Source organism: Homarus americanus, unplaced genomic scaffold (genome assembly GCF_018991925.1).
Source record: "Homarus americanus isolate GMGI-L3 unplaced genomic scaffold, GMGI_Hamer_2.0 scaffold25129, whole genome shotgun sequence".
In the NCBI taxonomy this organism is placed as follows: Eukaryota; Metazoa; Arthropoda; class Malacostraca; order Decapoda; family Nephropidae; genus Homarus; species Homarus americanus.
The window spans coordinates 185,596-212,500 of record NW_024734008.1 but is presented as its reverse complement, the minus strand read 5'-3'; the positions used below and the strand labels follow the sequence as shown (position 1 = coordinate 212,500).

Here is a 26,905-nt window from a genome sequence, read left to right as displayed (position 1 = left end):
TTCGAAGCCTCATTCACAAAGCTTCAAAGCCTCATTCACAAAGCTTCAAAGCCTCATTCACAATACTCCAAGGTCTTGTTTACAGATCTCCCGTAATATTTAAAAGCCCCGGTGAGCTCTTAAAGAGTTCATTTATATCCTTATATCACGATTGTTTTTATCACCAGGCAAGTAATGGAGGTGAGGGGAGGTAGGTCAGGGGGGGTGAGGAGGAGGTAGGTCAGGGGTGAGGGAGGAGGCAGGTCAGTGAGGGGCAGGAGGAGGCAGGCTGCGAGGGGTGAGGAGGGAGGCAGGTCAGGGGGTGAGGAGGAGGCAGGTCATGAGGGGTGAGGAGGAGGGAGACGCAGAGGGGTGGAGGGGGAGGCAGGTCAGGGGGGGGTGAGAGGGAGGAGGAGTCTTGGAGGGGATGAGGGGATGCATGTCAGGGGGGTGAGGGAGAGGCAGGCTGGTGAGGGGGTGAGGGAGGAGGGGCAGGTCAGGGGGGTGAGGGAGGAGGCAGGCTGGGGAGGAGGAGGAGGCAGGCTGGCTAGGGGTGGAGGAGGAGGCAGGTCAGGGGTGAGGGGGATGCAGGTCAGGGGGGGTGAGGAGGAGGCAGGTCAGGGGGGTGAGGGGTGGAGGCAGGCTGCGAGGGGGTGAGGGGGAGGCAGGTCAGGGGGATGAGGGGTGGAAGTTGGTGTTTTGGAGGTTTAAACCTCTTTAATAGCTTCCTGATAATATCTTTAAAAAAATTCCTGTATTGTGCTCTATAAACATGTCACAGGTAGATAGATAGATAGATAGATAGATAGATAGATAGATAGATAGTTTAGGATATTAATGAAGGAAACATGAAAATTTCTATCGTTTAAAAGAAATATAAAGAAAAATTCTAAATACGTTTGCTTAATTTCATCAACACACACACACACACACACACACACACACACACACACACACACACACACACACACACACACACACACACACACACACACGCACAAAATCCCGACGAAATTTCAAACAAAAAACCAACAACAAACAAAAACACACAAACATGCGTCAGAGTTGATTTTTTTTCTTTACATAAAATAAATTAAAACCTGTGAGCCTTAACGAAGTGTCAAAAACTTTTTCCAAGACGAGAGTAAAAAGTTGACGGGAAAATTCTCAACACTAAGATGCTTCCTTGCCTTAATAACTAAATGATTAAATAAAAAAATAATAAATGGGAGTTTTTCAGAATTTACAGGATTTTTTTTAAGTCATATATGTTCTGATTAGATAGATAGATAGATAGATAGATAGATAGATAGATAGATATTTCTTCAGCAGAATGATCATACACCTTCACAGTATTAATTCAACGTATACACGGATCAGTATATACTAAAAGAGCTACCCAGGTTTGTATTTATTATTTTTATGTATATTTAGCAATCATTCATATTCTCCCGCCAATTTGAAGACCTGGGAACTATGTATGAAAGGAAAACACGACTATTTAGTAGTTGGTCTTACGTTTGGCAGCTGAGTGGAAGGTAAACAAAGCCGAGAGTGTTGTACAGTGTGTGTGATATGAAGAGGTTAATTGACTCAACTGTGAAGATTCGTTAACATGGTGGTCAATACAGTACATAGGAAGGAATAAGTGAGTGAAGATATATGTGTAATGTGGTGAAAATGGTGAAGATATGTGAAATACGTAATGTTGTTTGTGGAAACTACCTGGGCCGCCATCACAGAATGCTTGTCTTGTTACCTTGACAAATTACAATTCATCTCTGTTCTCCCTCATGTATATAGTCTTGTTTGTGTGTAAATATCGAAAATAATGTAACAAGTGCCGTAACATCCACAACTACAAAAAGTATATACGGTTTTCAAGATGTCAACAATAATGACTAGCAAATGTTTATCTCTCAGTATAATTCTCTAACATCGTGTTGTATAATGTGTCTTGTGTAGTGTAAATAAGAGAAAAAAAAGTGTGAATTAGAAAATACATTTAACTGTATATTATAGTAAGATATGTAACATGACAATAGAAGAAAAAAATCGCCCCCGCTGCTAACTGCCATGTCGCATTTCTAAGTTTTCAGAAAGATAATATTCCCGAGAAAATATTGCTTCTTTTACAAGTGTCAAGTGTTAGATATATTGTATGTGTGTAAAATATCATAAATAGTATAACAAGTGCCACAACATATATAAAAGTGCCAGGAAATTAGATACGTTAAACAAAATTCAATTCACGAGAGGATGGCATCACTCCCCAGCTGGACGCCATGGAGACCAGACGAGAAAAAGCTGCGTGGGGCATTTAAACACGTACAGTAGGTGTCCCCAACATATTATTAATTTATTACATTTTCCTATTTCATTCTTCATGGTTTTAGACAAAAGACCAAGAAAACTTTTTGGACTCTGTCTCATCGTACCCAAGATGATGTTATTACACCGGGAACGGGTAAAAATCGTAACGTATTATATCCTGTTAAAAGATCTCACAAGGAGGGGAGGGAGTTGGAGACGTAATAATATTATGGTAGATACCGAGTTAAATATATTTTGGCGTTAGTATCGTTCGAGGCTTCATCAAGTAAATGTTCAAGAATTCTAGTTAATTCTATTTAATTTGAGTTAATTTCCGACTACTCAAGTTAATTATTGTTAATTCCAGTTAATTGTGAATCAAAACTTCTTAACTTACAAATTACTGAAGAATATATAGAGAGGCTGTGTTGTGTTACGGTTTTAGCTTAGATAAGTTCCTCTGACGTATATGTATAGGGAGACAGACTAATGAACACATGGATAGATAGATAAATAGCTCTCTCTCTCTCTCTCTCTCTCTCTCTCTCTCTCTCTCTCTCTCTCTCTCTCTAACACGAAAAACCGCTAAAAAAAAACCTAAGAGAGAAAGATGAAATTCCAGCGATAAAAATAAATAAATAAACAGAATTAACTCACGCTTGCCAACCCTCTCGATGACTCTTGATCAACAAAGTGAACCGGAACTAATAAGTGTTTCAGTTCAGGAGTAGGATTAGAAGTTGATTAGTATAAATAGGCAATAAACGAGGCTAGTTAACGTTCCCCAGGTAGTATTAAATATTTGTCGAAATTGTAAAGGTTGGTCGGTAATTGAAACAGGTAACGGATACAGATGAATATTTAATTAATGTTTGTCTACCGATTGGTTTCACGGCCCACGGAGAGAGGTGTAGGGAGGGAGGGGTGGTGAAGGAGGGGTGGTGAAGGAGGGGTGGTGAAGGAGGGGTGAGAGTGAGTGGGGGAGGGGTTGACCAGCACAGAAGGAAGACGAGGAGGAGTAAAGATCCACGATACACTGTTAGTTAAGGTTTATATTACTGTGTCTTAAGTGTGAGATGTTCAACCTTAATTACAGCGTGGATTAAATCTGTCTGTCGACCTGTTCTATGGGAGTCGGATATTGAACTTAAATACACACACACACACACACACACACACACACACACACACACAAACACACACACACGAGTAAACGATCACTGGAAAGGTCAATTTTTATTTTTATATTTTGGTTTTTTTTATATATGTATATTTATTTTTTGACAAGTCGGATGTTTAAATCAATCATGTTTAATTTACTTCTTACGGAAAAAAAATTATACATTAAAAATATATATATACAGTATATAACTTTGTTTATAGATAGATAGATAGATAGATAGATAGATAGATAGATAGATAGATAGATGAATTGTTAGATACGCAGACAAACAGACAGACAGACAAACAGATAGATAGATAGAGAAGCAGACAGACAGACAGACAGATCACTACGCCTTGGTCCTGGTATACAGGTATAATTAGGGGCTCCGTCAATCTTTACACTGAAATATTTACCGGTATATGTATAAAAAAAAATTCTCCGTGTTTATTTCTAATTATAAAACATACGGGTCTCTCTCTCTCTAATCTATTTGTTCATTGTTATAGAGACAGATAGACAGACAGAGAAAAAAGAAGAGATAAACAGAGAGAAAAGAATTATACGTAGACTGAAAGAGAAAAACAAAACAAAAGTGTTGGTAGTAAGAACAAGAGAACTGATTTACTCATAAACTTTTGGCTGAGAGTAAGAAAAAACTTATACAAAATCTTATCACAACTTTGAATATAAGACTCTCTCTCTCTCTCTCTCTCTCTCTCTCTCTCTCTCTCTCTCTCTTGTTCATATGTTCCTCGTCTGTTCTATCTTCCCACGTGTGTTCAACATTGCAATATAGTTCTTAAATCCTCTTACCGCCTCTCCTTCTCCCCTCTTTCATTCTCTGTTCCCTCCATCCATCTCTTTCATTCATCCTTCCCTCCCTTCTCCTACTCCTCCTCCATCATTCACTCTTTTATTGTCTCTTCCATCCTTTACTGTCCTCAAAAATAATCCCTTTATACTCACTATCTATCTATCTATCTATCTATCTATCTATCTATCTATCTATCTATCTATCCCACACTCTCCTTCATACACCCTCACTTAGAACCAAAGGTGGCGACGTTTGTGATGTATGTGTGTGTATGTGTGTGTGTGTGTGTGTGTGTGTGTGTGTGTGTGTGTGATACTTGCATTGAATAAGAGGGAGTGAGGCTTCGACTTTACTTAATCGAGAGGAATTTGGGAAGGGAAATGCCCGAGGGATTAGCTTTTAAATCCCCACCCTCCCTCCCTACCTCCCCTCCTCCCTGTTCTCGTCTTCTTTCTATTTCTTCCTCCCACTCCCCCTCCCAGACCCCCACCCCCCAATCCCACTAACTCACCAAAACAAGCCTTGTGTGGGCTAAAAACTTACTCCCCGTGGTTTCTCTTCACGGTTGGTCTGTTTGGTCACACACACACACACACACACACACACACACACACACACACACACACACACACACCACATAGTTACTTATATTGTGTTAGGTTAGGCACTGTTTTGTTAATAGAGGAAAATAATATCCATTTTGGTCAGTAAGAATTCCTTTATATTTACGAACACAAAAAATTAACACATAAATATTTTTCCCTTGCAGATCTTTCTCGGTGATGGAGTGGGAGCTGCTCTGCCCATTGCCCACCACAGTCAGTGGAGCCCAACCCAGCTCCAGCTCCAACCTAACTCCAACCTAACCCAACCTAACCCAACCCAACCCAACCCAACCCAGCCCAACCCAACTCCAGCTCCAGCCCAGCCCAGCCTAACCCAACCCAACCCAACCCAACCCAACCCAACGTAACCAGTGACCAAGGATACCGAAGATGGTCCAGGTAAGTGTGTATCAACAATGTTTATCTGTGGTATTATATTTAAATTTATATTTTTTAGGTTTGTGTTTTTTTAGTGTCTTCCTCGTGTGTTTTTGTTTACTTCTTGGTTTTTTTTTATATTTATGGGTGTGAGTATTTGTAAGTGTGTTTCAGTCGTGTTTGTTTATGTTATTTCATTGCAATTCTTTTTATTTTTTTCTGTTTGCCTCACACACACACACACACACACACACACACACACACACACACACACACACACACACACACACACGACACTAATGTACAAGAAGTAGAGACGACAACTTTAACACACGCACGAAGTCCAAAATGTTATTGACTCGTGACAGGATTTCGTACGCTAACAGAGAGCAACATGTTCACCGACCGCAGGTGGGCGTTGTTGTACCTCTGGCAGTAGCTGTTGTCGGTCTTAAAATGAAATGAATGTGTCAACCTGTCAAGATATTCGATTAATTGTATGCCTACCTGTGTGTGTGTGTGTAATAATAATAATAATGAACGGTTTATTAATAGAGTTGCAGCCGGTGGCTGAAAATATACAAGCTTACATTTGATTTAGATATACTGATATGCGTTGAATACATTTACAATGGCTGTACAGTACATAAATCAGGAGTTGTTTATTATTTTAACAATAGATGGGATGGTGCTGCTCTTATATCTATCGGTGCGGGCTCTTATGGGCTGAATTTTGTTGTATTGGCGGACTGCGCGAATTGGGTGGGGGGCTGCAGGTGGCAGGAGGTGGCAAAGACGAGGGTGGTGCAGTAGTCCACTGCCAAACCTTGCTAGTGCTTGGTGGTGGAGGTCACTGAGAGATGGCATTTCCAGGGTGGAGAGAGTGTTGATGTAGCCGGAGTAGTGTGTGTGTGTGTGTGCGTGTGTGTGCCTCCATTGTTTTCATTACGCTGATAACAATATCGTCATTCAGTTGTTTTTAGTGTGGTACGGAGACAACCTTCCTAATTACTTACATATACAATTTAGATCCTTTACACTATACCATTAATGATGATGATAATACCTTGACGACATGGTAAAAATTATTAATATTTTTATGTTTACTTAAGTCTAAGGTTCCTGGTTCAATTCACAATGCCTCGTAATTGGTGATATAAGAATGACTACAATAAATTGCATCAATTATTACACTGGGAGTCTATCTTAATTAGAAACATTCATTTAGCGCCACGCAGGGCACACAGTGAAGGTCTTGGGAAGTCTAAACAATTGTAATATTTCTCCAGTACTTTAAGTATAATGTTGATACCATTTTTAGAAAGTAATTTTAGTAATTTACTTGAGATCATAACTAGATAATTGCACTCTTTAATGACTACTAAGGGGGGGGGGTGGATATTCATGGTGAAAAACCTTGGTAAAATTCGGTCTCAGACTACCAGATGGCAGCACTAGGAGCAGCAGGCGTCACAAACACCCCCGTGATACACCGCCTCAGTTTCCGCTCTGGCCACGAGATATGGCGTCAAATATATTTCCTGAGACCTCCCGTGTTTTTTTTTTAATACGTGAAATCTGAGAGAATATTTACACTTATATGCTGAAATCCAAGAGTTACCAGGTATAGTCGTTTCTAAGAGGGGGAAATCCAGACAAATATCCTCTGATGGCTACAGAGTTAAGGTGATAATGTAAGATGAACGGGCGGGGTATTGCTGTAACATCGTCCATTAGAGAGCTTGACCATGTTTATTACACACAAGTCACTCTCGCCGCCGCCGACCCAGGAGAGGAGAATAGAGACACGAGAGATGGAAGGAGGAGGTGGGGAGTATAGGAGGAAATTACAAGTGTGACGGAAGGAAGGAAGGAGTAAAGGAGAGGAAGAAGAGGCGTGATAAGAGGGTTGTTGACATCGGAGGTTCCTTTAGATGAGGTGCAATGTTGGTTTTTATTCCTCCAAGTCAGTCGTTCCGTGTCTGTCAGCTGCCTCTCTCTCTCTCTCTCTCTCTCTCTCTCTCTCTCTCTCTCTCTTATGTGGATGTATGTATATAGCGAGGTAGAAGCTAAGTGAACATAGACATGAAATGCATTGTCAAATTGAAATAGAGAGAGAGAGAGAGCCATTAGATCGCCTGAATTAGGTCAGCATGACAACTGACCTCAGAGTTAGATGTTGTAAAGGGTGAGGTTAGGTTAGGGCTTTGATTAACTTGATTAGGTTAGTAGATGTTGGTTAGGTTAGGTTAGTTCAAGTTAAATTAGGAATTACTTAGATTAATTAAAGATAAATTATTTTAGATTAAGTTGAGATACATGAACTTAGATTAGTTTAGTGATTACATTAAATTTATTCAAGATTAGATTAATATATATTCCACCTGACCCACACGGCGCACCTGACCCACCTCACCCACCTCCCAGCCCACACGCCCTCCCCACCCTCACCCACCCTCACCACGGCGCACCTCACCCACACCCACCTGACCACGACGCACCTGCCCACCTCACCCACCTCGTCCCACCTGAACCAGACCCACCTCCCACCTGACCCACCTGACCCACCTCACCCACACGACCCACCTGACCCACCTCACCCACGACGCAGCAGCACAACACGTCACCAAGTAATACCTACTGTACAAATAAGACTCCCAATGTGGTGTTCGATTCCTTTACGCTTGTTCCAGTGACGTATAATAGTGATAAAATTTAATTCTAGTTAATTTAGATGAATTGGGTCATTGGGTATTGGTTATTACAGTGTCCTGGTGTGTGTGTGTGTGTGTGTGTGTGTATAATAATTATATAATAATTAACGGTTTATTGAAAAGCTTGGCAGCCAGAAGGCTGAAAATATACAGTTACATATTTGGGGAATGGGTTACAATTACAAATAATATACAAGTGACATAAGTGACACATATAAGACATGTAGTAACTTAGATGGGGATCAGCTCAAAATACAGTTCATTTCAACATAGTGACAGTGTAGGGCAGTGTTTACTGGGAGTGAATACACGTTTATTACATGTTATTGATAATTTTTACAATGGTTGGGACTGGGCTGTTCTTATAGCGATCAGTTCGTGCGTATGGGCTGGATGCGGTTGTGGTGTCGAACAGCAATTCTCGGACAGGGATCACAGGTGGTATGGGCCAGTGTCGGGGATTGTGGCTTCTTACAAATTTCAGATGAGGTCGTGGTGATGGTCAGTGAGAGTCAAGAAGGTCAGTGTGTTGAGCGCTTCTTGATATAGTAGAGGAGAATAATCTTGCATGCCCTCTTTTACTTTCTAGGTGTTTACGTTGTGGCATTTAGGAGGAAGACCAGGTGGGGCATAGGTGAGCTTGGGAAGTATGAATGTTGTGTAAACACTGAGGAGCTCAGGTGCAGAACTCCGGGGACTTGAGTCGGCGGAGGAGGTGGAGACGGAACTGGAGGTTCAACTTCACTGACGTGTGGTTTCCAATTTAGTTTGTTGTCTATGGTGACGCCGAGGAGCTTCGTGGAATCTACAACCTGGGTGTGTTCGGACCTAGGTAATGGAAGGAGGTGGGACAATGTCGGAGGAGAGGTTGATGTGCATAACCATTGTCTTGGTATGGTTGATGGTGACATGGTTGTTGGTGGCTTTTGGAGACTGTTCAATAAATCCTGAAGGGCGGTATAGTTGGGGCCGGATTGTTGACGCTGATCCCAATGGTGGAGTCGTCGACATATTTCCAGCGAGCGGGGCTTCTCTTGGGGCATCATTGATGAGCATAAGGAAGCAGAGTGGTCCCATCTTGGTGCCTTGGGGACGCCACAGGTGAGTGACTGAAGGTGGAACAGCCCCTCAAGCGTACAGCTTGGCGTCGGTCACTGAAAGTCTGTAAGCCATGGTATGAGACTTCTCGGCCCGAGGTCATAGCTTTGTTTATGATTATATTGTGGTCGACTAGGTCGAACTAGTGAAATCAATGAAAGGCGACAGCTACAGACGTTTTCGTTTCTCGAGATGGCGGTTATGTGTGTGTGTGTGTGTGTGTGTAAAACTGATGACTAATATAATCAACTTTTAATACACGTTATCATTATTTTACTTACCTGATGTGTATAAACAATTAATTTGTCTCAACCATTAATCATCTGTAGTGGCAGTAATATATATGAGAAAGTCAACAGTTTAATGAGTGCAGGTAATATAAGTGTATTCGTGCACCCAGGTAAAAGTTATTGATATGTTTGTTTATTTATGAAATGATTAAATAAATACTTACCTGTGTTTATTGGTTGTAAGATAAATACTCTTATAAATACGTGTTGTATTCTCAAGTATTGTAACATACAGGCATTATGTCCGTGTTGCTAAAAATATATATTAGTAAACATACATCAATACAGTTGTGACACAGGTGAGAAATGAATTTAATTAGGTGGTGTTATTGTTCAGGTGTTATTATTAAGGTGTTATGGTTATCAGCTGAGTGTCTGTCTGTCTGTCTGTCTGTCTATCTGTCTGTCTGTCTATCTGTCTATGTGTGTTTACTGCTCTGTTATATTGTGTGTGTGTGTGTGTGTGTGTGTGTCTCCTCCCAGCTTGAGTCTTAGTGGGTTATCTTTCAGAGGGGTCAAAGTGTGTGTCCTACGCCAGCCAGCATTGTAAGGGGTGCACGAGAGGGGTACAAAGTTGACTCCTGTGAGCTGCCTCTCTTATCGTCCCAAACTGTCGTACAGCTCCATTGTGTGAGAGTGGGTGGTGGTGGTGATGAGTGTACTCGTAGTAGTAGCAGTAGTAGTAGTAGTAGTTAGCGGAGGTGTGGCTATATAGGGAAGTTGGAGGCTACGTTTAAAAAAAATGGTAGTAGTAGTAATAGACGAAGAAGAATTACCACCATTAGTAGTAGTGGCAGCGGTAATAGTAATAGTAATGGTAGTAGTAGTAGTAGTAGTGGTGGTAGTGGTGATAGTGGTAGTGGTGGTAGTGGTGATAGTGGTAGTGGTGGTAGTGGTGATAGTGGTAGTGGTGGTAGTGGTGATAGTGGTAGCGGGAAACAATTAGTATTAGAGGAATGTTACAACACTCTCATGGTCGATATATCTACCACGAGCCAGCCATTACCTCTTAGGACTTACTGCTTAACCACTCTCTCTCTCTCCTTACCCCAAGCCGTATTTAACAGTTATAATATTCTCCTCCACAATTAATATATCCACCCCTTCCACCCCACCCCCACCCCTTCCACCCCCCACCCCTTCCACCCCCCACCCCTTCCACCCCTTCCTCTTGCAAGATACAATATTCTGCCGGCAAAATATCGGAGAAATTAGTGGCAGGCTAAGGAGACCATTTCATAAACTTGTTGTCTGTGATTAAACATTATAGTCGCCTCAAGTTACAACACGCTTACCCCTGATACTTTGAGTGTGTGTGTGTGTGTGTGTGTGTGTGTGTGTGTGTGTGTGTGTGTGTGTGTGTGTGTGTGTGTGTGTGTGTGTGTGTGTGTTTGTGTGGTAGACAATGAGGTAGACAGGGAGGTAAACAATGAGACAGTCTGCTACACCAACCCACAAACACTGACTGACACCCGACTCTTACACACTGATTACAATGGCCGAGGGTTAATTGGCAATTACACCTACACTATCACATGTAGACAGTGGTGGACAGATGGAGACTCACTGTACGGAACGTTAGGGCTGGTCAGTTCAGGGCTGGTCAGTTCAGGGCTGGTCAGTTCAGGCCTGGTCAGTTCAGGGCTGGTCAGTTCAGGGCTGGTCAGTTCAGGCCTGGTCAGTTCAGGCCTGGTCAGTTCAGGCCTGGTCAGTTTAGATTAGGTGAGGTTAGGTTAGGTAATATACTGTATAATGCATGTCTACACAGGTGTTGTATATCGCCAGGGTGCAGCAGAAGGCAACACACGCCTCATGTTAATTGTATTTCAGGGAACGAATTTCCTGGTGAACTGCGATACATCATTTATCTTCTTTTCCTGCACCACCGGGTCCTTCCCCCCCCCCTTCCTATCCCTCCCTCCTTCCCCTCCTGTTCTTTACTTCCCCTTCCCCCTCCCCTTCCTCCTCCTCCTCTGATGGTAATGTTTCTTTAAGTCTGTATAAATCATCAGTTCCTCTCCTTCTCCTCTTCCACCTCCTCCTCCTCCTCCTCCTCCTTCTTCTCCTCTTTCTTCCTCCTCTTCTTCCTTCCTCCTCTTCCTTCCACCTCCTCCTCCTCCTCCGATAGTGATGATTCTCAAAGTGTGTAAATTATTAGCTCCGGTATCAAGCCTTTATGAGCCACACCCAAAACTCAAGACAATTAACCTAATGTAACTATTATTATTATTGTTGCTGTTAGTAGTAGTAGTAGTAGTAGTCGCCACCACTACTACTACCACCATAAGGCAGTGTAAACCAATTAGCTCGTCTCTTACATCAGAATATCGTACATGAGTGAATGATTTTCCATGATGATTATATTTGCAAAGGAATTTTTACATCTGCATACCTTGATCTGTCCCCGAGTCTGTCACTCACGTCCTTTAGATTACCTGGATATAGTGGTAACAGGTCTCTCTCTCTCTCTCTCTCTCTCTACCATACATAATAATAGTATTGTATATATGTAGACGGTGTGTTGCCTTTATTTGCTAAAATGTAGAATTGTTAACGCGTAATTGAGGGGATTTTTCTCGTTATTCGGGTAATGTGCGAAAAGGTGTCAGCTTACAGGTGAGAGAGTGTGCCTTACTGCACCTGGGAGAGAGAGAGAGAGAGAGAGAGAGAGAGAGAGAGAGAGAGAGGTGTGTTTTGGGTGGACAAGTTGAAGAGGTGGTTGTTGTTGTTTTTTATTATTGTTGTTATTATTGTTATTTATTTTTGTTCGTATTGTTCTTTTTTATATTTATTATTTTATGATTATTATTATTATTATTATTATTATTATTATTGTTGTTGTTGGTGTTATTGTTGTTATTGTCTTCATTATCTTTGTAAGTAAAAATGAAAAAGAAAACGTTTAATGAATTAAGAAATAGTAAACAAAAAACAAATAATAATGCGTTTTCGACGTTTTCTAATCCCAGGTGAAAATAAAGAGATTAATTACCTGAATTGACCTGGTGAAAATAACGTTCCTAGGAAAAAAAATCACCTGAGGATCTTTTTAAAAGTTGGTAATTATCTCAGAGATCTGATGTTGAGCTGAAATGACCAAAAGATTCAAAGTTTTTATTTTTATTTTTTATTTTTGAGAATATGTTTTGGTGAGACTGAACTGAAAAAAAACTTTGGATTTAGTTTTTCTTATGGTTGGTAACACTGTGAGTTTCTTGTTTTTTATTAATATATACTGTAGTTATGGTAAGGGTTTAAAATTGGCAATACTGTTTTTTTTAGAGGGGGGTGGAAAGGAAAGCTAGCTTTTCTCTCTCTTTCTCTCTTCTCTCTCTCTTCTTCCCTCCCTTCCTTCTTTCCTCTCCTCTTTCCCCCCTTTCTCCCTCTCTTCATTCCTCCCCCTCCTCTTCTTCTCCCTCTTCTTCATCTTCCCCTCACTCCCCCCCCCCTGTGGTAATTACACCCCCCAGGTCGTGGACAGTCACCTGGGGGCGGCCAACTGGCATATTATTGTAGTCTCCTAATTACAGGAGCTCATTAACTCAGACATGATGAGTGTAATTACCTGGGCTCACCTGTTATGACTGAATGAAGGTTGTTACGTGAGATTAGACTTTCATTTTATAAGTGGGAGGAAAAAAGTGGACACAGAAAATTACGCCAAATACAAAAGTTTATTTCACCTGAAGATGATTTTCAATCTTTAGTTTATTTCAATTCGGAAGATTAGATTAATCTTAGTTTATTTCACCTAGAAGATTAGACACCTTAGTTTATTTGTCTTGAAGATTAGACACCTTAGTTTATTTCACCTGGCGTTAAGATTACACCTAGTTTATTACACCGAAGATTAGACACCTTTAGTTTATTTCACTTGAAGATTAGACACCTTAGTTTATTACACCTGAAGACAGACACCTTTAGTTTATTTCACCTGGAAGATTAGGACACCTTAGTTTATTTCACCCGGAAGATTAGACACCTTTAGTTTATTACACCTGAAGATTAGACACCTTTAGTTTATTTCAATTCCGAAGATACACCTTTAGTTTATTTCACCTGAAGATTAGACACCTTAGTTTATTTGATTCCGAAGATTAGACACCTAGTTTATTTCCACCTGAAGATTGTATACCCTGAAGGGTTTCACCTGAAGATTAGACACACCTTAGTTTATTTCACCCTTGAAGATTAGACACCTTAGTTTATTTTCACCTTGAAGATTAGACACACCTTAGTTTATTCCACCTGAAGATTAGATAATTTTAGTTTATTTTACCTGAAGATTAGACACCTTTAGTTTATTTCACCTGAAGATTAGGACACCTTTAGTTTATTTCTTTTACCTGAAGATTAGACACCTTAGTTTAAGTTATAATTTTAGCTGATTAGACAATCTTTAGTTTATTTCACCTGAAGATTAGACAACGTAGTTTATTACACCCGAAGATTAGACACCTTTTAGTTTATTTCACCTGAAGATTAGACACCTTTAGTTTATTTCACCTGAAGATTAGATACCCAGTTTATTACACCTGAAGATTAGGACACCTTTAGTTTATTTCACCTGAAGATTAGACACCTTAGTTTATTTCACCTGAAGATTAGAGACCTTAGTTTATTTGGACCTGAAGATTAGACACTGAAGCTGGCTAGCACCTGAAGACAGACACCTTAGGTTTATTTCTTTACCGAAGATGGATGACCTTAGTTTATTTCACCTGAAGATTAGACACCTTAGTTTATTACACCTGATGATTAGACACCTTAGTTTATTTCACCTGATGATTAGACACCCTAGTTTATTTCACCTGAAGATTAGACACCTTAGCTGGCTTTGACCTGGAAGATTAGACAATCTTTAGTTTATTTCACTCCGAAGATTAGACACCTTAGTTTATTACACCTGATGATTAGACACCTTAGTTTATTTCACCTGGATGATTGTGACACCTTAGTTTATTTCACCTGAAGATTAGACACCTTAGTTTATTTCCACCTGAAGATTAGACACCTTAGTTTATTACACCTTGATGATTAGGACACCTTAGTTTATTTCACCTGATGATTAGACACTCAGTTTATTTCACCCGAAGATTAGACACCTTAGTTTGTTTTGACCTGAAGATTAGACACCTTAGTTTATTTCACCTGATGATTAGGACATCTTAGTTTATTTCACCTGATGATTAGGACACCTTAGTTTATTTGACCTGATGATTACACTCCAGTTTATTACACCTGAAGATTGTGACACCTTAGTTTATTACACCTGAAGATTAGACACCTTAGCTTGGCTTTGACCTGATGATGTACAACCTTAGTTTATTTCACCTGAAGATTAGACACCTTAGTTTATTTCACCTGAAGATTAGATAATTTTAGCTATTAAGCACCCGAAGATTGTGACACCTTGTTTATTTGACCTTGAAGATTAGACAAATTTTTAGTTTATTTGACCTGGAAGATTAGACACTCATTATTTCACCTTGATGATGGTGACACTTTAGCTTATTACACCTGAAGTCAGGTGACCTTAGTTTATTTCAATTCGAAGATTAGACAATCTTAGTTTATTTCACCTAAAGATTAGACAATCTTATTTATTTCAATTCAAGACAGAAGAATCTTTTAGCTTATTTGACCTGGAAGATTAGACACCTTAGCTTTATTTCAATTTGATGATTAGACACCTTAGCTTATTACACCCGGAAGATTGTATTATTAATTTTAGTTTATTTCACCTGAACATTAGACACCTTAGTTTATTTCACCTTGAAGATTAGACAATCTTAGTTTATTTCACCTGAAGATTAGGACAATTTTTAGTTTATTTCACCTGATGATTAGGACACCTTAGCTTATTACACCTGAAGATTAGACACCCCAGTTTATTTCACCTGAAGATTAGACACCTTAGTTTATTTCACCTGGAAGATTAGACACCTTTAGTTTATTTCACCTAGTTATTAGACAATCTTTAGTTTATTTCACCTGAAGATTAGAACACCTTTTAGCTTATTTTACCCTGACAACATTAGATTAATTCTTAGCTTATTACATACCTCTGGGAAGATTAGACACCTTAGTTTATTTCTTTTCACCTAAAGATTAGACACCTTAGTTTATTTCACCTGATGATTAGACACACCTTAGTTTATTTCACTCCTGATGATTAGACACCTTAGTTTATTTCAATTCTGAAGATTATAGAATATAATCTTTAGTTTATTACACCTGAAGATTAGACACCTTAGCTTATTTCACCTGAAGATGGACACCCTAGTTTATTTCACCTGAAGATTAGACACTCCTTTAGTTTATTTCTACCTGGAAGATTAGACACACCTTAGTTTATTTCAATTGAAGATTAGACACCTTAGTTTATTACACCTGAAGATTAGACACCTAGCTTATTTCACCTGATGATTAGACACCTTTAGTTTATTTTTCCCACCTAAAGGATTAGATAATTTTAGTTTATTTCACCTGAAGATTAGACACTTAGTTTATTACACCTGAAGATTAGACACCTTAGTTTATTAAGTACCTGGAAGATTAGACACTCTTAGTTTATTACACCTGAAGATTAGACACCTTAGTTTATTACACCCGGAAGATTAATAATCTTAGTTTAAGTTACACCTGAAGATTAGACACCAGTTTGTTTTCTTTTTACCTGAAGATTATATTAATCTTAGTTTATTTCACTCCAAGATTAATACCTTAGCTTTATTTCAATCGGAAGATTAGACACCTTAGTTTATTTGACCTGAAGATTGTACACCTTAGTTTATTACACCTGAAGATTAGACACCTTAGGTTTATTACACCTGAAGATTAGACACACACCTTAGTTTATTTCACCTGATGATTAGACACCTTAGTTTATTACAATCTTGATGACACCTATTTAGTTACACCTGAAGATTAGACACCTTAGGCTTATTTCACCTGAAGACATTGACCTTAGTTTATTTCTGGCCTGATGATTAGACACCTAGTTTATTTTCCTGGCACCTGAAGATTGTAGGACACCTTAGTTTATTTTACCCGAAGATGGCACCTTAGTTTATTTCACTCTGAAGATTAGACACCTTAGTTTATTTTACCCGATGATTAGACACCTTAGTTTATTTCACCTGAAGATTAGACACCTAGTTTATTTCACCCGGAAGATTAGACACCTTAGTTTTATTTCACCTGAAGATTAGACACCTTAGCTTATTTCACCTGAAGATTAGACACCCCAGTGTATCACCTATAAGAGGCCTAATCCGAGGGTGAGGGGAGCTGGCACTTGACGTGATGAATACTTTGCTGATACATGATGATCTGCAGACCACCTGTGATAGTACCACCTGTATGGAAGGTAATAATAATAACAACATTACTACTATTATTTTTTAACGTGGCCTCCAGCCTCCCCCAACAGCCACACCTTCGCCACCATTTTATTACCTTAATATTAAATATCCTAATACATGAGTAGCTACGAAAAAGAATACACATCACTCGTAAAACATTGGTGAAGAGTGAGGGAGGTTCCGAGAGAGGTGAGTGGTCAGGTGCAGAACATCAACGCCAATTAGGGAGTTGAACGTAGTTACTTACTGACTCCCCACCTGAACCTCCCTACTCTCCCTCCTCCCCCCTTAACCCCATGACTGTCCCACACACTTCCTACCTCACCCTGCTATGAGTCTCCCCCACCCCTCCTCCCTGACCCTGACCCCTGACACTCCTCCCTTACCCTCCCTCTCCCCTGTGTCTGAGAGGGTCACTAAGCGAGATTCATGTTGAAGATACACCTGTTTGTGTGTGTGTGTGTGTGTGTGTGTGTGTGTGTGTGTGTGTGGTGTGTGAGTGTGTGTGTGTGTGTGAGTGTGTGTGTGTGTGTGTGTGAGTGTGTGTGTGTGTGTGTGTGGGTGTGTGTGTGTGTGTGTGTGTGTGTGTGTGTGTGTGTGTGTGTGTGTGTGTGTGTGTGTGTGTGTGTGTGTGTGAGTGTGGTGTGTGTGTGTGTGTGTGTGTGTGTGTGTGTGTGTGTGTGTGTGGTGTGTGAGGTGTGTGTGTGTGTGTGTGTGTGTGTGTGAGTGTGTGTGTGTGTGTGTGGGTGTGTGTGTGTGTGTGTGTGTGTGTGTGTGTGAGTGTGTGAGTGTGTGTGTGTGTGTGTGTGAGTGTGTGTGTGTGTGTGTGTGTGTGTGTGTGTGTGTGTGTGTGTGAGTGTGTGTGTGTGTGTGTGTGTGTATGTGTGTGTGTGTGTGAAGAACATATCCCTATAAATACATAAAATAAATACGTCTTTTACCCCTTGAGATAATAAAGCACATAATGACCATCAGGCGTTGATATGCCAGAGTAAATATCCCGCTAAAAGTAACTCTCACGTCGCCATTAATTCCGCCCGCTGGTATAAAGAAATTCCCGACGTGGGTTTCGCTGGGTCAAAAAAAAAAAAATTATTCCGAGGTGAAAAAATGTAATTGCATCTTTTTCTTTTTCTTTTCATGACGTAACAACAGAGTAATTTGCAACAGTGGACTAATAAATATCCATTGAAGTTCTTATTATGCAGATTAATGGAGTGGTTTAGTGGGATATTTGTCTTAGTCCTGTTGTCCCTCGACCACTAGAGCCATCTAGTGGTTGTTCAGGGAATTATGTGATGATGATGATGATAATGATGATGATGATGATGATGATGATGATGATGATAATAATAGTTGTACTTCCCCAACTCAAGTGAATTAATGGTAGGGGTCAACTTAAAGGTTCACAGATGTGTCTCCTGTACACACACACACACACACACACAGTATCATATCTCCTGAACACCTGAAAGTAACTCACCAAACCACACCTGAAGAATTAGCCATACACATTGACAAGACCTGCACACACACCTGGGCTTTCGTCAGGTGTGTGAAATAATATTCACTCATTATTTTCTCCCTTAAATACACAATAGTAAAAGAGTGTTTATTGGACCTTTAAATCTTTTCAATGTCTTTTACCTTAATCACCTGCCAGGAAAATTGAGATATATTATAGTTACCTGTTCAATAAATATTTCCAATACCTTACCGTCCATTATAGCTCAAGAGAATGAAGATATACGTATATATATATTGGTTTTAAATCTATATTGATTAAATTTCGCTATAAAATACAAAGGTAATATTAATAAAGATTTGTAGGTTAGGTTAGGTTAGGTTAGGTTAGGTTATTTTTAAGGAATCTGTTATGAATTTTCAACTATCCCCATAAGGTCTTTTCAAAGCATGACTGAACGAATCTTGAAATGTTTCCCAAGGGGTGACTGAACAAACCCTATCATACATCTTGCTCACCAGTGCGGGGCAGGCCTGGCTAGAGGAGATTTTAAGCTGCATGAGGTGATGTCTGGTCGTGTATACAGGCGAGAGATATATTGCAGACACCGCCAGGAAATTATTTGGTCTTTAGAGCGTGTGGATGTGTAGAGAGAGAGAGAGGGGGGGAAGAGAAGGAGAGAGAAAGTTAAAATAGGTAGAGAAAGATGTATAGATAGTGAGGGAGAGAAAGCGAGAGGAAAGAGTCAGAAGACAAACAGACAAAAGAAAAAGGAAGAATCCCGTATATAATGACCCTCTATTTCCGTGTCGTGTAAATTATAGCAGAACCCATGACTGCTTTATGCCGGCAGTGTGTAGTTCCCACGGTCACAAAATTTTTCCCATGAACTCATATTTGTTCCCACGGTCATACATACATACATACATACATACATACATACATACTGTACATACATTCATTCACCACCAATGTTTATATTATGTAAACAAACATCGTAGTGTCAAGTTTTATTCTCAAAATAATGGAGATATTTTTGTTAATGGTCGAGTTAATGGGTAGTGCTGGGGTCTATGTTCCCATTATTTGTTTGTTTGTTTTTGTAATGGTGTGTGTGTGTGTGGGGAGGGTAGGTGTGTGTGGGCGGTAGGTGTGTGTGTGTGTGTGTGTGTGTGTATGTGTGTTAACCCGACTGCATACCGAAGCAGACAAGCGCCAACGCCAGAAAGACTCTACCGCCTCCCCTCCCACACTAGATGTAGCCCTCCACACGTGCAACATCTGTGGACGACCCCGACGGTCCCGTATCGGTCTCTTTAGTCACCCCGGAACTCACCAACGAAAGGAACATCTCTAATAACTCATATCATTGTATCATAGCTGGATGATCGTCGTATTCGATTCCGAGTGACAGTAAAGTAGTGGTAGTGTGTGTGTGTGGACTCATTATACACAGACATTCACAACAGCATCACGCCACTAACACCACTAGACTGTGTAATGGCGTTGACTCCTGACTGTGAGACGCTGCCTTACCACACACACACACACACACAAAACCAAGACACAAATGGTGCTTCATGTATCACCTAGTGGGAGGATTCAGACTGGAGGGTGGGTGGTGGAGAGAGACAGGGAGAGACGAGGAAGTAGGGGAGGGAGGAGGAGGAGAGTGGGAGAGGAAAAGTAGGAATGGTGGGCGAGGGACTACAGGCTACTCTAGCACCCCTCCTCTTTTCCTTTCTCCCCTCCACTGCTTCCCTCCCTCCTTCCCTCATTCCCTTCCTCCCTTCTTATCTCCTTCTCTATTTCCTTCCCTTCCTCTCTCCAACACCCCCAGGTAAGTCCTACGTCTCATCAATCACAGGATGGCCACCTACACCACCACTTTTGAACATCCTCCAACACTTAGAATACGTGATGGAGGAGGGAGGAAGGAGAGAGGGGGAGAAGGAGGAGGAGGAGGAAGAATAGGAGGGAGGAGGGAGTCGCCTTTTCTTGAGGTCATTGAGGAATGAGTAAGGAGGAGGGTAGGGAGGGAGAGGGAGGGAGGAAGAGGGAGGGAGGAGGAGGAGGGAGGGAGGGAGGGAAGAGGAGGAGGAGGAGGAGGAGGGAGGGAAGAGGAAGAGGAGAAAGCGGAGGGGAGAAAGATTAGGAAAAAAGTGAGAGGAGGGAAGAGGGAAGAAAAGGAAAAGAAAGAAGATAAGAAAAGGTTAAGAAAGAAGAGGAAGAAGAGGAAGAAGGAGGATTTGTCTCATAAAGATCCTAACTGATTCCTTTTACCAGATCAGGAACTCTGAACTGGCCAACCAAACCCTCTTGAACCCATGACCAGACCGTGAATGTTTACACTTGTCTCCACGGGTTAGGTTAAGCTAAATGTAAGTTAGGTTAGGTTTAAGTTAGGTTAGATTAGGTTTAAGTTAGGTTAGATTAAGTGTAAGTTAGGTTAGGTTATGTTAGGTTAAGTTGGGTTTAAGTTAGGTTAGATTAGGTTTAAGTGCAGGTTAGATTAAGTGTAAGTTAGGTTCCACATCCAGAGATTAGTGGAACTCTCTCCCTCTTCCTCCCTCCCTCGTCTCATGGTCGGTTTTAGTATCGTTCGTTCCTACTCTCCCTGAAGGTTCAAACCCTCCTCCCCTTCCCGTCCCCCCCTCCCGTCACCCTCCCCCACCCCCGCCCCTTCCTCTCGCCACAGTCAGCTTTAGGGGAGCCACTCTAGGGGTTCAAATTTAGCACGATACTGTTTTGACGTGCGTGTGTGTGTGTGTGTGTGTGTGTGTGTGTGTGTGCGTGTGTGCGTGTGTGTGTGTGTGTGTGCGTGTGTGTGTGTGTGTGTGTGTGTGTGCGTGTGTGTGTGTGCGTGTGTGTGTGTGCGTGTGTGTGTGTGTGCGTGTGTGTGTGTGTGCGTGTGTGTGTGCGTGTGTGTGTGTGTGTGTGCGTGTTTGTGTGTGCGTGTTTGTGTGTGTGTGCGTGTGTGTAATAATAATATAATAATTAACGGTTTATTGAAAGAGCTGCCAGAAGCTGAAAATATACAGTTACATATTTGGGGAATGGGTTCAATTACAAATAATATACAAGTGACATAAGTGACACAAATAAGACATATAATAGCTAGATGGGGATCAGCTCAAATACAGTTCATTTCAACATAGTGACAGTGTAGGAGCAGTGTTTCACAGGAGTGGATACACTGATTTATTACATGTTATTGATAAATTTTTACAATGGTTGGGACTGGGCTGTTCCTATAGCGATCAGTTCGTGCACGTATGGGCTGGATGCGGTGTGGTGTCGAACAACAATTCTCGGACAGGATCTCAGGTGGTAGTAGGGGCCGTGTCAGGGGATGGTGTAAACTTCTTACCAAATTTGCAGATGAGGCCGTGGTGATGGTCAGTGAGAGTCGAAAGGGTCAGTGTGTTGAGCGCTTGATATGTGGGTAGGAAGGGGAGAGAATAATCTTGCATGCCCTCTTGCACTTTTCTAGGTGTTTACGTTGTGTGGCATTTAGGGAGAAGACCAGGTGGGAGGCATAGTGAGCTTGGGAAGTATGAATGTTGTGTATACACTGAGGCTCGTGTGCAGGAACTCCGAGGGACTTGAGTCGGCAGGAGGTGGGGGCAAACTGGAAGGTTGACCTTCACTGACGTGTGGTTTCAATTTAGTTTGTTGTGCGTGTGTGCGTGTGTGTGTGTGCGTGTGTGTGTGCGTGTGTGTGTGTGTGTGTGTGTGTGTGTGTGTGTGTGTGTGTGTGTGTGTGTGTGTGTGTGTGTGTGTGTGTGTGAGTAAGTAAACACGCTGTATCTGAACAACAACTCCTCGCTCGCCCAGATAGACCGTGTATCAACAATAACACCGAGGTACAGGGTCTTACAAAATGCCTGAAATATATTTAATCAATACAGGAATTATGTTTATACGTGACAGTGATGTTACCAATGTTTTTACTGGTTTAATTCTTCGTACTCAAGGGTTTAAGCCATCGTACTCAACAATGGTATGTAATCGTATACAAAGGGATTAAGTCATTATATTTCTTCCATCCCTCATTCACTCCTTCATTCCCTCCCTCCCTCCCTCAATCGCTGTCTCCTTCAATTTCTTCCTTCTTTCAATCCTTCTCTTCCTTCCTCAACACACATTCCTCACCACGAGAAATTTCAACCCTTTGAGAAATTCACTTGTGATGAGGGCATGGTGTTGGTGGAGCCAGAGACGGGCGGCGTAGCATAAAGGAGGAATGAAGGAAGGGGGAAACGAAGTGAAAGGGGGAGGAGAAACGTTAGTTAGGTGTGAGAGAGAGAGGGAGGAAGTAAAACACACGTAATAAGAAAATAGAGTTGAGGTGATATGTTAACATTGTTCAGTGGTCGTGTGTGGATGTTGAGTGACCAACAGTGTGACAGAGAGACAAACAGACAGACAAAATGACGGGGTGGAAGGAGATAGACAGAGAGAGAGAGAGAGACTGGAAAGAGATAGACAGAGAGAGAGAGAGACTGGAAAGAGATAGACAGAGAGAGAGAGAGACTGGAAAGAGATAGACAGAGAGAGAGAGAGACTGGAAAGAGATAGACAGAGAGAGAGAGATAGACAGACAACCAAAGAGTAGCCAAGTGGACAGAAAAACAAACACTGACAGATGTGTGAGAGAGAAAGAGACAGAGAAACAGAGGAAGAATAGCGGGTTGGAGAGACAGAGATCAATGATCATACGTACCATGACGGACAGATAAAATGATAAGGCAGAGATTGATAGATAGATACTGTGAGAGAATAATAGTGGTGTATGGGATAGGTTAGGTTAGGTTAGGTTAGGTTAGGTTAGGTTAGGTTGGTTAGGTTAGGTTAGGTTAGGTTAGGTTAGGTTATGTTGGTTAGGTTAGGTTAGGTTAGGTTAGGTTAGGTTTGGTTAGGTTTGGTTAGGTTAGGTTAGGTGAGGAGATTCTGATTTCGGAGATTAGCGAATATTGTCAGGGTTTCATAAGGGAATTAGGCTGGGAGAGAGAGACCGAGGGAGAGAGAGAGAGAGAGAGAGAGAGAGAGAGAGACGTGAAGCTAAAAGATACTGGGACGATTCATCACAAAAGACAACAAAATTATTCAACAACAAGAGACAACTGGAGGGATGGAGGGAGGTGATGGAGGGGTGGAAGGAATGGAGGGAGTGGAGGGTATGAATCTCTCTCTCCACTATGAACACAGCTGAGCCAAGTCTTCTTCCATTTATCTTAATTCCTCCCTCCCTCCCTCCACCTGCTCGAGGCTTCAGCACCATTTGTCCTAATCCCTCCCTCCCTCCCTCACTGAAGGTGGGAGGGAGGGTGAGGGTAAGAGGAAGGGGTGGGGAGGGGATGGGAGGGAGGTAGGAGAGGAGACAGAGGGATGGGTTGAGGGAGGGGTAGAAAAACTGGAAAGGAGAGATGTGAAGGAAAGGGAGGGAGGGACTGGGAGGGAGTAAGTGGGATGAGGGATGGTGAGGGGAATGAGGGAGAGGGAGGGAGGGTGAGGGGGATGAGGGAGAGGGAGGAAGGGTGAGGGAGGGTGAGAGGGATGAGGGAGAGGGAGGAAGGGTGAGGTTAAGGTGTAAATTAGCCCTTGTGTTGTTCTCAAGTGTTATATAACTGGTAACGAGATACACACACACACACACACACACACACACACACACATCAATCCCCTCACACACACGTTCGTACAACAACAACAACAACCTGTATTTACCTATAGCTCACTCCTGATTGGTCCAACATCCTCACAACAACAACAAGACCAACTACAACCTTTTATCCCCACAGTCAATTGTTAAGGATGTTCATCAGGGAGGCGGGAGAGTCAGCTACAGTAAAGACAATAATGAAATTCCTCTGTTATCCTCATTTGCATAGTGACCAGTCTTGGCTCTTCGCTTGTCCAGACACTCGTTGGTTTTTTCTTATTTGTAATGTTTTTGTTTTTTATGATTGGTTGTTGTTGTTGTTGTTTTTGTTTTGGTTTCTCTTGTTTTTTATTATAATTTTGATTGTTTTTTGTTTTATATTCGATTTTTATTAATTTTTTGCTAATTTTAGTGTAATTAGTTTGAGTTTATTTAGGTTAATTATTTTGTTCTTTATATTTTCTTCTTTTTATTTTTATTATTATTATTATTATTATTATGTTATTTTTCGTTATGTTAGATTAGGTTAGGTTAAGTTGGTCTACCTTAATTAATTAATCCTCTAGACATTCAGGGACGCCCGGAATATCTAACTTAATTCATCTATTTTCTAGAGTCGTAGGAAGTACAATTAATCTGCGGCAATTAATTATTCTCGAAACATATGGTGGAGAGAGAGCCAAGATTCTAATTCACATCATTACTTTATTTGCCTTTAGACACACACACACACCTGAACATTGAACACTGAATGATACATTGATCGTTTAGCGACACAACAGGAGGCTACACTATCGCTGTTGACTCGGGTGCTGGTCCAGCCCGTGTGAGGCGGTGGTCACTGCACGACATAACTTACCTACAATGGTCGTTCTCAAGAGTCCTAGTATTGGATAACCATTCACACGACCTGTACGACCTACATGATCCTGCACGACCTGTGCGACTTACACGACCTACATTACCTGTACGACCTGCACGACCTACATGACCTGCACGACCTACATGACCTGCACGACCTCCACAGACCACACGACCAACACGACAGGAGAGACGGTGGTTCAAACAGCCACCAAGTGAAGGCAATAATCGTTCACCGTCTAATACACTTCCTGATAATGACCTTCACTACACACTGACATCGGGTCAAAGGTCATTAACCGACTGATGTACTCAAGCATTATTAGCCTTTACCGACGCTCTAACAATGTGGTTAATGATCTTTAACTGGCTGGCGTGCGTTAACCGTCATAGTTGAATAGCACTGTTTACCAGGGCTTTGATTTTAAGGTGCTTCAACTACCAGGGTTATTAAGCACCGTTCACTAGGTCTTAGTTTTAAGTGCTTCAACTACCAGGGTTATTAAGCACCGTTCACTAGATCTTAGTTTTAGGTGCTTCAACTACCAGGGTTATTAAGCACCGTTCACTAGATCTTAGTTTTAGGTGCTTTAACTACCAGGGTTAGTTTAAGTTAGAATAGGTTAGGTTAAATCAGAATTAGGTTAGGTTAGATCAGGTCAGGGGTCATCTCAGCCAAGAATGGAGGAAACAGTGTCTTATAACTTGCGTCTTCCTATCAACATATATTTCAATTTTATGAGCTGAAGATTTATATCAAAGTGATCCCTTGATTGTGACGTATTGTGGTGTGTAAAGAAAACACACCCCTATCTTGACCCAGCTTGACATAATTTAAAGTACTGTGAACTTAAACTAACCTGAACTTAACGTGATCTAATTTAACTTAAATAGACCTAATGTAATTGTTAGATAATTATATACAAGTATTAATCTTAATCCAAGTCTTTTGAAAACTTTGCTACAACTAGTCATTACATACATACATACACACATACACACATACATACATACACACATACATACATACATACACCCTCTCATTAAAACATCACATTTCATTCATAATAACACTAAACAACCCTGAAACACACGCTGGACATGTAATATTTTCACATCACCGAGGAGGAAAAGTTGTGGCTAAAGAAAGCGACAGATTCTTATATTTTATCAACTAAAAGCTGAATGTTTTGAGTGACAGCTGTTGCAGAGGGAAGAAAAGCCCAGCGGTTGTATTTTTATCAGAACACGTCTCTTGCATTAATGGTGTGGAGAGAGAGAGAGAGAGAGAGAGAGAGAGAGAGAGAGAGAGAGAGAGAGAGAGTAATCCTGTCTCTCTATCTTGCCATTAATTTCAACATGAGAGAGTAATAATAATAATAATAGTAGTTAAATATAGAAGCAACAGTAGTAGTAGTAGAAGTATTGGTATCAAACAATTAAACCTTTAAGTATTGTTCTTCACAATGGCTCCAAATTTAACCAACCCTTCCACGTTTAAACCTCTCTTAATTAAATCTCGTGTCTTGAGTTGTTGACGCTACCTTTACCTGTCGTGATGCACAGGTAACAAATGGTAGAGGTGTGTGTGTGTGTGTCTGTGTGTGTGTGTGTGTGTGTGTGTGTGTGTATGTGTTAAAAGAAACATATGGTGATGATTATAACGTTGTGTTTGTTCTCTGTTAGTGGTAAAAAAACTAAACACAATTATTTACAAACAATATTAAATATATGAATAACAAAACACAAGCACGTCATCCATAAACAAAAATAATATATCCCTATTCTAAAAACGATATAAAAAAAGTTATGTGAATTTTTACACTCAAATGTCAAACAGGATTTATTGGATATTTACTGAAATAAATGAACAATTAAATGATATATATGTTGAATTCATTTATATGCACAGGTGTCAATGGAGTTTACCTGCGTCATTAGCAAGTTATTTTAATGTAATTAGTTATCAGATTTTTCTCACGATTTTTTTAATGTTTTTTGTTGCAGAAAGTATTGAACGGTACTTAATAACCCTGGTAGTTGAAGCACCTAAAACTAAGACCTAGTGAACGGTGCTTAATAACCCTGGTAGTTGAAGCACCTAAAACTAAGACCTAGTGAACGGTGCTTAATAACCCTGGTAGTTGAAGCACCTAAAACTAAGACCTAGTGAACGGTGCTTAATAACCCT

General features: G+C 40.8%; 2 protein-coding genes across 2 annotated transcripts in view; one reads left to right on the top strand and one right to left on the bottom strand.

The window, feature by feature from the left end:
• LOC121870118 (mucin-5AC-like) overlaps positions 1–26,905 on the bottom strand; it is a 94,184-nt gene that overhangs the window by 58,344 nt on the left and 8,935 nt on the right. The gene's annotated exons all lie outside the window — the stretch shown is intronic.
• LOC121870116 overlaps positions 5,205–26,905 on the top strand; it is a 90,712-nt gene continuing 69,011 nt past the window's right edge. Inside the window, exon 1 of the mRNA XM_042371884.1 lies at positions 5,205–5,275. The gene's annotated coding sequence lies outside the window, so the exon portion shown is untranslated. The remainder of the gene's footprint in view (positions 5,276–26,905) is intronic.